This window comes from Protopterus annectens, chromosome 9.part0 (genome assembly GCF_019279795.1).
Source record: "Protopterus annectens isolate FY-2018-M chromosome 9.part0, PAN1.0, whole genome shotgun sequence".
Lineage (NCBI taxonomy): Eukaryota > Metazoa > Chordata > Ceratodontiformes > Protopteridae > Protopterus > Protopterus annectens.
Window position 1 is genome coordinate 1,799,143,185 of NC_056743.1, and position 15,305 is coordinate 1,799,158,489.

Genomic DNA, 15,305 nt, shown 5'->3' on the forward strand with positions numbered 1-15,305 from the left:
TAGCTCATTTGATGTTACAGTGAATATATGATTACATGATTTGTATAAGATGCTTGGACTGTAGATCTGTCTTTCTAGTCTGTCATCACTGTGATTATGCTGAAGGGTGGAGTAAAGGGGTGTGGCTATTAAAAGGAATGGGTGTGGCTTGATTGTGCATGGGGCGGGGCTTGTTTGTCAGGAAATGGCACAGTAGAAAGGTGGCAACCCTAATAACAGGAAGGAGAGTATTCTCACTAAAATTCTCACAGGGGCTTCCCTTCTTGATAAGTGGACCAAACCTGTGATGATTTCTTTTAAGACCCATCATCTTACTGCTTCCATAGACATTTCCCCTATGGGCATTTCTAGAGCTAACATGTTTGACATTTTTATAACATCAAGCTTCTTTACAAAATACAAAGACAGAAGTGGAGGAAGTAAGCAGGGGGCGCAAGAGGGAAACAGGAGCCTTTCAGGCATGTTAATACCTGCAACTGACTAATATGATACACCTCAAAGAAAATATGAGATCTCTTAAGTTGGCAGTAAAGCAAGGTATGTCATATTAAGTAGATAAAGAGTGTATCAAAGCTCAGTAGAAACACCATAAACAATGAAACAGGCTTTGAAATAAGTATAAAGGTGAGACTCAGTCTGAAAATATTAAAGACGTTCCCATAAAAACAAAGAGGGGATAGTTCCCTTCTTGAAAATACAGTAAAATTCAACTTTTTTGTGAGTAATTGAATATCCTAAAAGCCCCTTGAGTGTTAGTTATAATTATCGGGTTACTTAGAAATTCACTCTTTGTTAGTTCATCATTAGTGCTTAATAAAGGCTGACACCTTTCCTCAAAATAATATTCAGGGTTCATATCAATGTGAAAGTTAACAGGAATAATCATGCCAGTACATGTCGGAGGTATGTGAAAATCTTCCCCCCCAATTATCATAGGATCGTCATAAGTATGTTCAGATCTATTTTCGTCGATCAGATTTTCTCCCCTTGTTGTATCCATAACTTCATATATAGAAAGGTCTAATAATGTGTGATCCCCCTCATTTAGTTCCTGGAGTTCTTTCCTCATCATGCTATTTCTCACATCTACTGGTATTGTGCCATTGTATATGCCATGATAACAATTAGCAATTTTAACATCAAGAGTGGCTTTAGTTCCTTGTTGGATGGAATAACATTTATCACAATAATTATTTAAATCACTTGAATATATTTCAACATTTTGTTCATTTTGTCGTATAGTTTCAAAATTCATGTTATTTCCCGAATTGTAATTGTTAAGGTTACTTAAACCGTTGATTACATATTCATTCATACCATCAGTTACATCATCATTCAAACCATCATTCATGCCCACTTCCGTATTCGTTGTAAATGTGTATTTATATGGTTAAATAATATATTATATAGGGTAGTATATGAATGTGGTTTCACATAGAAAACAGAAACCTACAATATCAATTAATTATACATATTATGCATATATAAGAACATCTTGGATGCAACAAAGTGGGGATGCCCATATATGTATTTACACATATATATATATATATATATATATATACAATATATAGGTATATGTTTACAGTGGTTTTTTAAGTAATGTTTTTATGCCTAAGAGTTTGTGACCATCTGCTATATTGGGTGTATTACAACCACTGAATTGTTTGAATTTATTTGATTATCAATTAACTTTTAATTGGGGTGCGACCTGTGTATTTAAACTAAGGTAATACTTGTGAGTTGCATTCTGAAGAAGTTCGTCATATCGGACGAAACCCGGGTAAATTCGTTTATGCTGTCTGTTTCAGTGTACTGTTTTCGTGGATGTTTAAACATTTCTGCTGCTGGTTTTAAAGTGTACTGCTGTTCGTGATGGTACTTCAATAAATGATCCATTATAGCTGAGGATTGGTTAATTTCATCCTTTAAAGCGTGGATTTATGTGAAATTTGCTGTGGTACAACCGACTGCCATGTGCTTGAACTTCCTGGGCTTACAAACATCAGTTTTATTACTTTTCTTGGTATCAGTAGTAAAGCAAGGTATGTCATATTAAGTAGATAAAGAGTGTATCAAAGCTCAGTAGAAACACCATAAACAATGAAACAGGCTTTGAAATAAGTATAAAGGTGAGACTCAGTCTGAAAATATTAAAGACCTTCCCCATAACAAAGAGATAGTTCTCTGATACAGTGCTTTCTTAGTAGGGTTGGTGTTTCACTACACCAGTTGGACCAAACCTCCTCCAAGAGTACAGCACAGTTCCTTAGAAAAGACTAATGTGAGACAGAGGTACAGCAGATGGATTGTGAACTCCAGTCAGTTCCATAGACATACAGAGGTACAGCAGATGGATTGTGAACTCCAGTCAGTTCCATAGACATACAGAGGTACAGCAGATGGATTGTGAACTCCGGTCAGTTCCATAGACATACGGAGGTATAGCAGATGGATTGTGAACTCCGGTCAGTTCCATAGACATACGGAGGTACAGCAGATTGATTGTGAACTCCGGTCAGTTCCATAGACATTGAGAAGCTGACTGTTGCTCCACAGATGACTTGGCATTATTTCTTCATTCAGAGTTAGAAAAGAAGCAAAAAAAAAAAAGATGCGAGACCATTCCCCATGGGTCAGACCATGGTCAAATGGGGCCCTAGATAAAGTACCAGAAGCCGCTCTGTCAGCCATTCCAGTATCCCATTACTTGGCTGTCTCTTCCCATTTACTGCAAATATTGTTCTAAACTGTTAGCGTGCAATCTATTTTCTTCTTATCTTTTACAATGATTACGGAGATTTGATTTGAAATCTTTATTTCAGGTTTTATAGCACAAACACTGATGGTCATTTGCTAAATAAAACAAAACAGTCTGACACTGAAAACAAACTTAACATGAGCAACAGTCAACTACTCTTCCCTCGAAACTCACATTCATTGAAAATGCTTCCTGCCTGTGGCAGATTATGCATAGATTTATATCCACAGACATTCCCCAGACATTGCAATTATAATTAGATTATTGACTGCATCCTTCTCAGATGTCTGTGTTAAAAATTAATAATAATAATGATAATAATGACCAAAATCATATATTTCAATTTTGTTTCACACAGACACAGAGTATACAAAGTATTCAAACTTAATTCACACACACACACACACACACACACACACACACACACACACACACACACACATATATACCCCCTCCCCACATACAAACACTAGTTCTGCAAAGCCATATTAAAGACTGTTTAAAAATGACCAAATGATAAAAGCATAAGATAGTTTCATCCACAGTGAGTACCCCCGCCATATCAGCAATTATAGTCAATTTGGTGACTGTGTATACACCTTATTGTTATGAAGAAATAAATTGCATGCACATATTGGTAGCTTAGGATGAACTACATGAAACTGTATAAAAATTACAGGAAATAGGATCATAGGAAGTTACTAGGCTAATACCCCTAGGGCCCTTACAATCCTAGCCAAGTTCTACCCTTATTTCCATGATCAGCACCTATTGCCCCTGTCCAAGAGGGACACAGGTGGAACTCCCAGCGTGAATTTATGGTTACCCATCCAATCATCCAGATTGCTTTTGAAGAGGGCCAATAAGGTGATCTGTTTGACACGAGGTGGGAGTCTGTTCCAAAAGTGTGGTAACCACTGGGGGACAAATCTGTCCCTCCAGCAGGTTCTATTAATGTCACATACCAGTTCAAGGTCTTTAGAGTGAGTAACTCGTGTACCATTTGACTTGCGGACATGCATTTCCAATAAAGCAGGGTCAGAGATTGCTTTATATGCAAGGCAGAGATTGCCTCTGAGTAGTCTATATGAAACAGAATAAAGTGACAGTAATTTCAGATGATCCACATAGGACATATGCTGATGACCTTGAATTTTCCTTGAAAGGAGCCTTTGTGGTCTCATCAATTATTGCAGGTGTTTGGAAAGGTACACATTAAAAGGGGCACTGTACTCAGTTATTAGCCTGATGAGGGAAGAGTACAGGGAGATTATAACTTCTTTTTTTTTCTTGAAGCAATGCCCTTACTTATGAAATGAGCAATATAGAATGCCCTTCTTACCACTTTGGAGACATGGTGATCAAATATAAGGTTGCTGTTAACTTGTGTGCTCAGGTCTCTCACCACTGACTGCATACTTAGAGTGCTGCTATCGATGTGTTAGTTAGCAGGAACATTGCTCATACTGAAAGGTATAATAATACATTTTTTTTGCACTGAGTTTAAGGCCATGACTTTGGCAACAATCATTTGTTTGTGAAAGACTCTCTTGTACGATGTTGACATCATCTGGAGAGTGTATGACTACTCCCAGTTTGCAGTCATCAGCAAACTTTGTCAGCCACAGACCTTTAGTTTTTACTTGTTCTTTGGAGAAATAGATTCCAAATAGTACAGGTCCCAGGACAGATTCCTGTGGAACACCACTGGTTACAGGTCTGCTATTGGAGGTGGATTCCCCTATTTTGATTGCGTATGTTCTATCAGTGAGCCAGTTCATGACCTATCTAATGATATAAGGGTTAATACCTAGCTGGGTGAGTTTGTCAATGATGCCTGAGTGGAGAATAGTGTCAAAAGCCTTGGCAAACTTTAGGTATGCACAGACTTCCCCTCATCCAGGGCCCTGGTGACTGTCTTGAAGAAGTCCACCAGGTTTAAAAGGCATGATCTCCCTTTGACAAATCCAAACTGAGTAGAGTCAAGTGTTTGGAGATTACCTATATCTTTATTGATAAGGTCCATGATGATTCGCTCCATGGCCTGCGGATGAGGCTAGTCAGGCTAATAGTCCTATAGTTCTCAGGGTAAGTGGCAGCACCACCTTTGTGCAAGGAAATAACGGTGGCCATTTTCCATTCAACTAGGACAAAGCCAGTGCTTAGACTATGATTGAAAAGAGTATCCAATGGTGTTGCTAATTCTTCTTGGAGCCCATGTAGGACACAGCCTAGGATGTTATCAGGTCCCATAGATGCTGTGTTTTTGGCCTTAGAGAGGACTTGGTTTTATCTTTAGAGATACAAAGTAGAGGACAGGTGGTAGGGATGTCATGGGGTAAGTGTGGCAGGGACAGGGTACTGAAGTTTTCACAGAACCTGTTAGTCAACAGGTTTGCTATGTCCACAGGCTCAGTATATGTGGAATCATTAATTACCAGTTCGGCACAGATCTGGGCCTTTCCTTTTAAGTTACGGATGTAAGTAAAGAATGCCTTATGATTGCCCTTAGTTGAGGAAGCTAATTTGGATTTGTAGTTTGCTTTGGAGGACTTCACAAGAAGTCTTATCTGCTTGTTTAAGCTAAAAGGGAGTATTTTTACTGTAGGGCTCACTCCCTCTTAATCTTAGACAGCAATTTCTTCTTATTATTGTAAAGCCTGTTAATGGAAGTTGTCCACCAGGCAGGTTTGCTCTTCCTTGAGGGGGGTGTTTTGGTCCTATCAGGTACAGCTGAGTTAGTGCAGTTATACAGGTGTTTTTATAAAGCATTGGTGTAGAATATAGTTGGAATTTCCATTTAGTTTAGTTGCTGCTGGGGGGGTCAGGTGTGATAGTTACTTCAAATGAGACTGATTTGTGGTCAGATCTCACCAGGAAAGACCTCACAGTGGGGGTGCTACAGTGGTCCCCCATATTGGTAAGCACCAGATGCAGGATGTTGGTAACCTTTGTGGGAGTGTCAACCAGCTAGTCCAGGGCATTGGAATTAATGAATTCAAGGAACCTTTGGGCAAGTGAGTTTGAGCATAAGTAATTTACCCAGTCAATGGATGGGTAGTTAAAGTTGCCCAAAACTATGGTGTTCGGATTACTAGCATCATACCATAAGATCCAGCCACATGTAGCATAATTTAAATAAAAGAGTATATATGAGAGCCTAAGAAACATTATCCACCTGATAGCATATACTAAGTCAATATGTACAATCTCTCCAGAAAGTTATCTGAATAATTCCACATTGAAGACAACTATTACTAATGCAGAGGTTGTTGCTGCCCTTCAAGAAAAATTGTCTGTGAAATTAAAAAATTGTGTGCTGGTGATGCTGCCATAACATTTCCTGAATTAAATCAGCTATGCACAAGGGAATGGTTGGCAAACAACAGCAACAGGTTCACAGTTACCAGTCATACAGGTCAGGAGACTAATAAGGAGCCTAGACCAAATTCCCATTTGATTTAAAGCACTGTCTGATTAAGTGACTTAATAAATGTCACACAGTAGGTAAATGAAGGTGGAAAGACTCAAACCCTGCATCCTTACTACAGGAAGTAGCTTAATAGCAAGGTGGAAGATTAGTCTTCCTCACTAACTGCCAGAGTAATAGTTTTTAACTAAGTGCTGAAATCCTTTACAGTTTGATCTTGTAGACAAGACTGTATTACAATAATATTTAACAATGACTACACAATGGATGTTGAAGATTAGACATTTCTGACCATCACTCCAAACAGTGCAGACTATAAGACTTGATAAATGTCAACCCCTCTGCAGCTGCAGAAGGCTATAAAGAATGTATTGCAAAAAATAAATTATTAAAATGTGGCATTGTTTAGACTACTAAAACGCAACATGTTCAGACTGTATTACACAATCCACGCCTATTACTGAATTATAGGTTCATAGGTTCATAGGATGATACTAGGCTGTTGGTCAGGAGGCCTTTATAAGCCTAGCCAAGAATTTTGCCCATGTTCCCTCAAAGTCAGCAACTGTTTCCCCTGTCCAGCAGCAGGGACACAGGTAGGATCCCAGGGGTGTATTTTCTGTTTCTCATCCAGTCGTCCAGGTTCCTCTTAAAGAGGGCTTGAGTGGTACTCTGCTTGGCATGGAAAAAGAGTCTATTCCAAAAATGGGGGAGTTTTTTGGACACAAATCTATCCCACCAACCAGTTCTATTAATGTCACAGACCAGGTTAAGGCCTTGCATATGGGTTGCTCGAGTGAAGTTTGTCTTACGGATATGCACCAACTTAATCAAGGCTGGGTCTGAGATGGCCTTGTATGCCAGATAGAGGTCACCTCTGAGCAGTCTGTATGAGACTGAGTAGAGGGACAAGGCTTTTAGCCTATCTGTATAGGATAGGAGTTTGAAACCCTGGATTTTCCTGGTCAGGAACCTCTGTGGTCTCTCCAACTGCTGTATGCGCTTGGCAAGGTACATGCCAAAGGGGGCATTGTACTTGATAATGGGTCTGATAAGAGAGGAGTACAGGGATGTCATGGCCTCCTTGTTCCTGGATGAAATACACTTATTTAAGAGGTGGGCCATGTAGAAAGCCTTCTGTACAATGGAGGCAACATGGTGGTCAAAAGTGAGGTTGCCAACAACGGGTCTATATCATATGAGTGAATCGCACAAATTATGAACGCTCATAATATCGAACATACTGCACCTCGAACTTACTATTGTGGGGGGCTGTGCCCCCCCCCGGCTAAATATATATTCCAACTCCAAGATCGCACTACAGCGAGGAAAGGGCAAATATCCCATTCTTCACTGTACTGCGATCTCAGCAAAAGCACTTTGAGGTCCAGTACGTTCGATATTATGAGCATTTACAATTTGTGCGATTCGCTCATATGATATAGACCTGCCAACAACCTGGGTGCCCAAGTTCCTCACGACTGATTGCATGCTTAGTACATTGTTATTAATGTAATATTAGTGGGGATACCACTTTCCCCAAAGGGGATAATGATGCATTTCTTGGCATTCAGTTTGAGGCCATGCTTCTGGCACCAGTCGGGTAAGGCCTTCTTGGAGGATGTTCACATCACTAGGGGAATTTAAGACAGTGCCCGGCTTGCAGTCATCTGCAAACTTGGTCAGCCACAGACCACTGATTTTGGCTTGCACCTCAGAAAAGTATATCCCAAACAGTAGAGACCCCCAAGACCAATCATTGGGGTACACCACTGTTTATGGTCTACTACTAGAGGTGGCTTCCCATACTTTGACTGAGTGGGTTCTATCAGTGAGCCAGTTAGCTACCCATCTGATAACATACAGGATGATGCCTAACTGGGAGAGTTGCTCTATTATGTCTGAGTGGGGAATAGTGTCAAAGGCTTTGGCTAGGTCAAGGTAGGCAGTATGCACCATCTTCCCCTCGTCCATGGCTTTGGTGACTGTTTCAAAGAAGTTGACCAAGTTTAACAGGCATGATCTCCCTTTGAAAAAACCAAACTGTGTGGGGTCAAGCATTTGGATCCTGCCAATGTCCTTGTTAATAAGGTCCATGATAATGCATTCCATGGCCTTGCATATCAAGCCACTTAGACTGATGGGCCTATAACTGCCTGGGTCAGTGGACACTCCACCTTTATGACAGTGGCTGTGGCTGGGACGAAGCCGGTGCACAGGCTTTGGTTGAATAGGGTGTCTAATGGAGCTATATCTAATGGGAACTGACAGCTCATGCCTGAGTTCATGTAGGATACAGCCAGGGATGTTATCGGGTCCCATGGAAACTGTATTTTTTGCCTTTGAGAGAGCATTCAGGACCTGCTCCCTGGTGATGAGTGGCGGGGGGCAGGTGCTGGGGATGTCTTGGTTTACTAATGGGGGAGAAAGGGAGATGAAGTTTTCACTGAACCTGTCTGCCAGCAGGTTGGCTATATCTATGGCATTTTCTGTATGTGATGTTATTGGCCACCAGTTCAGAGCAGATTTTGGTGTTACCTTTGAGATTGCGGACATATGTGAAGAAAGCCTTGTGACTGTCCTTAGTGGATGTGGCCAATTTGGACTCAAAGTTAGCCTTAGAGGATTTCACCAGTGACCTCATCTGATTGTTCAGACAAAGGAGAGATTGCTTCCAACTTGGCACCTGGTCCTTCTTGGTAATGGACAGCAAAGTTTTTTCCTTTTATTATAGAGTTTGTTTATTGCTGCTGTCCACCAGACAGATTTACTCTTCCTTGAAGAAGATGATTTGGTCCTGTCAGGTATCACTGAGTCCGTACAGCTATGTAGGTGCTCATATAATTTTTTGGTGTAGGCTTGGACATTAGTGCTAGTTCCAACTGAAGTGATGGTGGTTGTGGATCTGCGTATACCTGTTCTGAGGAGAGTGTAGTCAGCTTTGGAAAATTTTTGTCATTTGACCCTCACAAGGGGTGGAGGGGATCACGGGAGATGGTGACTTCAAAAGTGATGGCTTTATGGTCGGATCTTACCAAGGAGGATGACACTGCAGGGGTGCTACAGTGGCTACTCATGTTGGTTAGGACCAGGTCCAGGATATTTTCGCCTCTTGTTGGGGTGTTGACCAGCTGATCCAATGCATTGACAATGATGAAGTCAAGGAATCTCTGTGTGTTCATGTTTGGGCTAGAATAGATCTTCCACTCTATGTTTGGGTAGTTAAAGTCACCCAGGATGAGGGTAGTGGGTTGAATCTTGATGGATTCAAGTAAGTTCAGATAGGTGGAGTGGGCATCCTGAGTCATGGTTGAGGGTCTGTAGCTAGCTATGATTTAAATAGGTGTTTTGTCAACAGTTAACTGCACTTAGGTTCATAGGTAGGTACTAGGCTATTGTCCCTAGGGCCTATATAAGCCTAGCCAAAAAGGTACCCTGGCTTTCGCCATCCAAGAAAATGATTTTCCTGTGCCACTGTTGAGCAGAGCCATAGAAGTGATCCCCAGGGTGAATTTCCTATTTCCCATCCAATTTTCAAGATTTTTCTTGAAGAGTGCTAATGAGGAGCTTTGTTTGATATAGAAAGGTAGTTTGTTCCAGAGTATGGGGAGTCTCTGGGGCAGGAATCTATCCCTCTAGCATGTTCTGTTTATTGTGGTGACCAGGGTTAGGTCCCTAGAGCATGTAGCTCAGAGGGATTGGGATTTCTTTTAGTGGAGCATGTCACCCAGCTCAGGGTTTGACATAGCTTTGTATTTTAGGCAGAGATTGCCTCTGAGTAGGCGATATGCGACAGAGTAAAGCTGGTGTTTTTTTGAGACGGTCTGCATAGGGCATCTGTTTGAGGCTGGTAATCATCTTTGTGAGGTATTTCTGTGGCCTTTCCAGTTGTTGTAGATGTCTTGTGAGGTACATACCAAAAGGGGCATTGTACTCTATAATGGGTCTAATGAGTGATGAGTAGAGGGGAACAGTGACCTCTTTTTTCCTGGATAAGAAAAATTTTGTGATGAGGTGTGCCACATAGAAGGATTTCCTGACTACTCTGGTGATGTGATTATCAAAAGAGAGACTACTGTCCACCTGTGTTCCAAGGTCTCTTATCACACTTTTGGTGGTAAGTAGACTACTGCTTATGTGGTAGTTCATGGATACAGAGTTTTTATCAAAGGGGATGACAATGCACTTTTTGGCATTGAGCTTGAGGCCATGGTTTTGGCACCAGGCATCTGTCTCAGTGAGGCCCTTTTGTAGGATGTCCACATCATTAGGAGTTTTGATTATGGCTCCTAATTTGCAGTCATCTGCAAACTTTGTTAGCCAAAGACCTTCTGTGTTAGCCTGTACTTCAGAAAAGTAGATACCAAATAGGAGAGGACCCAGCACTGAACCCTGTGGTACTCCACTTGTCACTGGTCTGAAGTCAGATTTGGAGTCTGCTACTTTCACAGTGTGAGTTCTGTCACTGAGCCAGTTGGCAACCCATCTTGTGACATAGGGCTTTAAACCTAGTTTAGTGAGTTTATCTATAATTCCAGTATGGGGGATGGTGTTGAAAGCCTTGGTGAGATTTAGATAGGCTATGTGAACCACCTTACCCTCATTTACAGCTTTGGTGACAGCTTCAAAGAAGTCTATCCTGTTTCGGAGACATGATCTGCCTTTTACAAACCCGAACTAGGTAGGGCCCAGAGTTTGGAGATTACCAATGTCTTTGTTTATAAGTTCCATGATGATACGTTCCATGGCCATGCAGACCAGGCTCATCAGGCTAATGGGGCGGTAGTTCCCGGGGTCTGTGGTGGCTCCCCCTTTGTGGAGTGGGATAACCGTCGCTGTGCACCATTCAGTGGGCACAAATTTATTTATTTTATTTATTTATTTATTTATTTAAATTTGTTGACCGGGAGTGTCCGACTGGGCGCGTGGGGTCCATTTTCAGAGGCCGGGGGGAAACAAAGCTCCAAAATAAAACAACAGTGACATATTTGTACATTATGATTAACAATTTAACACAGAAAACAAATTACATTATTTACAAACAAGATAGAGACATATAACAACACAGTACAAGAAGAGACAAACAAAGCCTGAGGTGAGGCTATGATTGAACATGGTACTTAGGTGGGGTGCCAGTTCATTTTGTAGTTAGTGTAGAATGCAGCCTGGGATGCTGTCAGGTCCCATGGATGCTGTGTTCTTGGCTTTGGAGAGTGTGTTTTTTACCTGTGCAGCCGTAATTACAGGAAATTTGCATTCTTCTGGTATAGAGATGGGTCCTTTAGGGAGTGAGGGGTGTAAAGTTAGCACTGAACCTATCTGCCAGGATGTTGGCAATATCAGTTGGTTCTGTATATTTAGTGCTATTATGCTGTAACTCAGAGCAGATCTGAGTGTTGCATTGAGATTATTGACATAGCTATAGAATGCTTTGTGGTTGTCTTTAGAATCAGTGGTGATTTTGTTTTCGTAACTAGCTTTGCAGGATTTTATGAGGGATCTCGGCTTCTTACTGAGACTGACCAGGGAGTTCCTCCAATCATGGGATTTTACTCTTTTTTTGCAACAGTTTCTTTCTTCTGTTGTAGAGTTTGTTTATGGCAAGAGACCACCAAATTGGCTTCCTTTTTTTGGAGGATAGCATCTTGGTTCTGTTAGGGATAGCACGATCCATGCACTCATGTAAGTGCTTATAAAGTGTATTTGTGTAGGATTCAGCAGTTGTACCTCTATTGTCCATCTGCTTGGGTGTCGTGAAGTTTGCCACTTCTGTCTTAAGAAGCATGAAGTTGGCTTTGGAGAAATTTTTTATGGTGGTTTCCCTAATGGGGAGTGGGGGCAGGATGTGGATGTCTAGGGTGATTAGCTTGTGGTCAGATCTGAACAACAAGGAATTGACCTCTGGTGTGGAACACTGGTCACACATGTTGGTAATGACCAGGTCTAGGATATTGCTGCCCCTGGTGTGGGTGTGGATAAGTTGATCCAAGGCATTGGAATTTATGAATTCCAGAAATCATTGAGCAAAAGAGTTGGTACATATGTAGTTTTACCAGTTAATGGTGGGGTAGTTGAAATCACCCATTATTAGGATGTTGGGTTGCACCCTAATATTCTCCAGTGTATCAAGAAACGAGGAGTGGGAATCCTGGGGCATGGTGGGGGATCTGTAGCAAGCTACAATTTGGATTGCAGTCTTGCCCAGAGTTAGACGCACTTGGATACTCTCGGATGCATTATACTGAGCAACTAGCCTGGAGGTGTGGATATCCTTAATGAATATGGACACACTTCCACCTTTAGTGTTTCAGTCCAGGTTAGGTGGCCGAAAGGTATGGTATGAATTATAGCCTGGTAATGCAGGGGTGCTCTCTGGAGCCTTAAACCAGGTCTCTGTCACTGCACCGATGTTGATGTTCTCCATTTTAGGGAGTGCCTCGAGTGAGTGCATTTTGAGATTTAGATTTCTAGCACTGAGTAGCATTAGCCACAGATTTTGCTTATTTGTACCTGTTACAGTGGTGAATTTGTCATTTGAACCTTGCCTAAAAAAGGTGTATGAGACAATGCACAAATTCAAGAATTTTAGTCTTTCATGATAACTTAAACTTTCACATCCATGGATGCCATTCATATATTTCCTCTGTACTTTTCTAATTAACGCATGATAGTTTAATTACAAGGTTTCCATATTATCATTCCATACTTGAGTTTGGATCTAATGCAAATTACAAACAATGATTTAATGGTTTCTGATTTCCTAGATGCTAGTATTTTATTCAGCGTGTATTTTTATTTATATCATTAACCAATTGGTTGATAGGATCAGAAAAATGCAAAGCTGGATCTAACCATACATACAGGCTCTTAAATGAATCCACAGATTCAATCACTGCGTACTGTATTACATATTCACACTTCAGTCTATGCCTTCCAAATCTCATATGCTTAGCATTTGATGTTTTTTTATCAAAGTATTCTCCTGTGTGCAAATGGTCAGCTTAGCCAAGCTCTTTTGCAGACATGCCCTATCGGTAATTGATATTATCAACTTTCCCATTTTCAAATCATCTGCATACAGACTATAGAACACCTCAGATGAAAATAATATATTTGAAAGATAAAACATATGGACCTTACTTTTCACCTGTCCAATTGCTGGATGATACTTGCTACATTCCATCTGTATACCATGTAGCTATCAATCTCATCAATATTACATCAATACCTAGTTGTTTTAATTTATCAACCAGTGTTTTGTGTATGACCCTGTCAACAGCTAAAGTGGCTTTGCTTATCCAGTTTTTGTTTTGCTTTGTTTTTTTTTTGTTATAGCATTCATTACTATTTCTGAACAAGTGTCACTACTATAGGGTTTTTTGTAGTTTTATTTTTCTTGTGTGTAATGCACTGCACACACTTATTATTTTAATTTTTTCTATTTCTATCCTCACTACCATCACTCAGTACATTAACCAATAGCACATTCTCTCTCAAAAGCAGCATATCATCTGGGCAGGCCATAGTACATCCACAGATATCTGATAACTCACTGACAACATTTGTCTTTGAATGGACAAAGGTCTAATTACTGGAGCCATTTTTTTACCTTACCCGAGCATTTCATCTTGTTGATCACTCAGTTCTCCAAACCATCTCACTGAAATAGGAGTTAGCATTGACCCCACTGACCTGGTTCAAAAACTGCCTCTTTAACAGCCAATTCTCAGTGAATTTCAACTCATAAACCTTTCCATCAATCCCTATGCAGAAAGCTGTCCCTCAATGATCTATTCTGGAACCTCTCGTCTTTTCTCTCTCTATGTAACAAACTCCATTTGACATTCCCCATCTTCTGCTCCTGCTTTATGCTGATGCAATGATCCACTTCTGCTCTAGCCACTCTGTCTCTTCTCCTGAACTTGAACTTCAGGTTGAGTTTCATGTCCTTGTTCAATGTGTCAATGATAAACAATTACTGCTTAACTCTTCTAAAACAAGACACTGCTTTTTGGCAGGAGGCAAAAGCTTACTTCTATCTCCAGACCTCTAGACATCCATGATCCTGTGAATATCAATTGAAAACATCACTACATTCAAATGCCTGGGATTTATTAGGCCTCCTTCCTAGATTTCCATCTCCACTGAGACTACAAATGTTAAAAATCAACGCTCTCCTACTCTAGGCTAATAGTATCTCTTCTTTTCTTTCCAGCCTTATAGGAATGCCATATGTAAAAGTATCTTACAAGCTAGAATATGGTTTCCCTCTGATTCAGCACTCTCCTCCCAAAATTAACACCACAAAACAAGAGAAAAAGCTCACTGGCTATGTGTGAATCAATGTGATGTCTTACTTCTTGTCTCACAGTTGTATAAACTTAACAGGAATGAGACCCCCCCCACCCTCAACATACACTAGAATCCTGACTATTCAGAGATGCACCAATATACAACCTTAAAAATCTTAACAATTCAATCCCCCATCCAAACCTGCTAAACTAGGCTTCATTCCACAGAGCATGCCTTCTCTGTCCTTAGTCCCACACTTTGGCGATCTCTTTCTTCTTTTCTTAAAAATCATTCATCTTACAAACGTTTCTGATCAGAACAAAAAGCATAAGGCTCTAGGAAGATACAATTGCTCTCCCTCTCTCTCTCTCTCTCTCTCTCTCAGTCGTCACATAACTTAACCTCGTCATATCCTACTTCCCTTTACATAGCTTGGTTTGGCTCAACTTTTCATTGTGATTTCTTTTAGCATGCCACTTTTCTATCTTCTCTGCATATAATGCATGTATATATTGTCACTTTGTATGTACTGTCATACATTAATGCATGTATATATTGTCACTTTGTATGCACTGTCATACATTAATGCATGTATATATTGTCACTTTGTATGTACTGTCATACATTAATGCATGTACATTTTGTCACTTTGTATGCACTGTCATACATTAATGCATGTATATATTGTCACTTTGTATGTACTGTCATACATTAATGCATGTATATATTGTCACTTTGTATGTACTGTCATACATTAATGCATGTATATATTGTCACTTTGTATGTACTATTATACATCTTTTGCCTTTATATGCTCAAGGC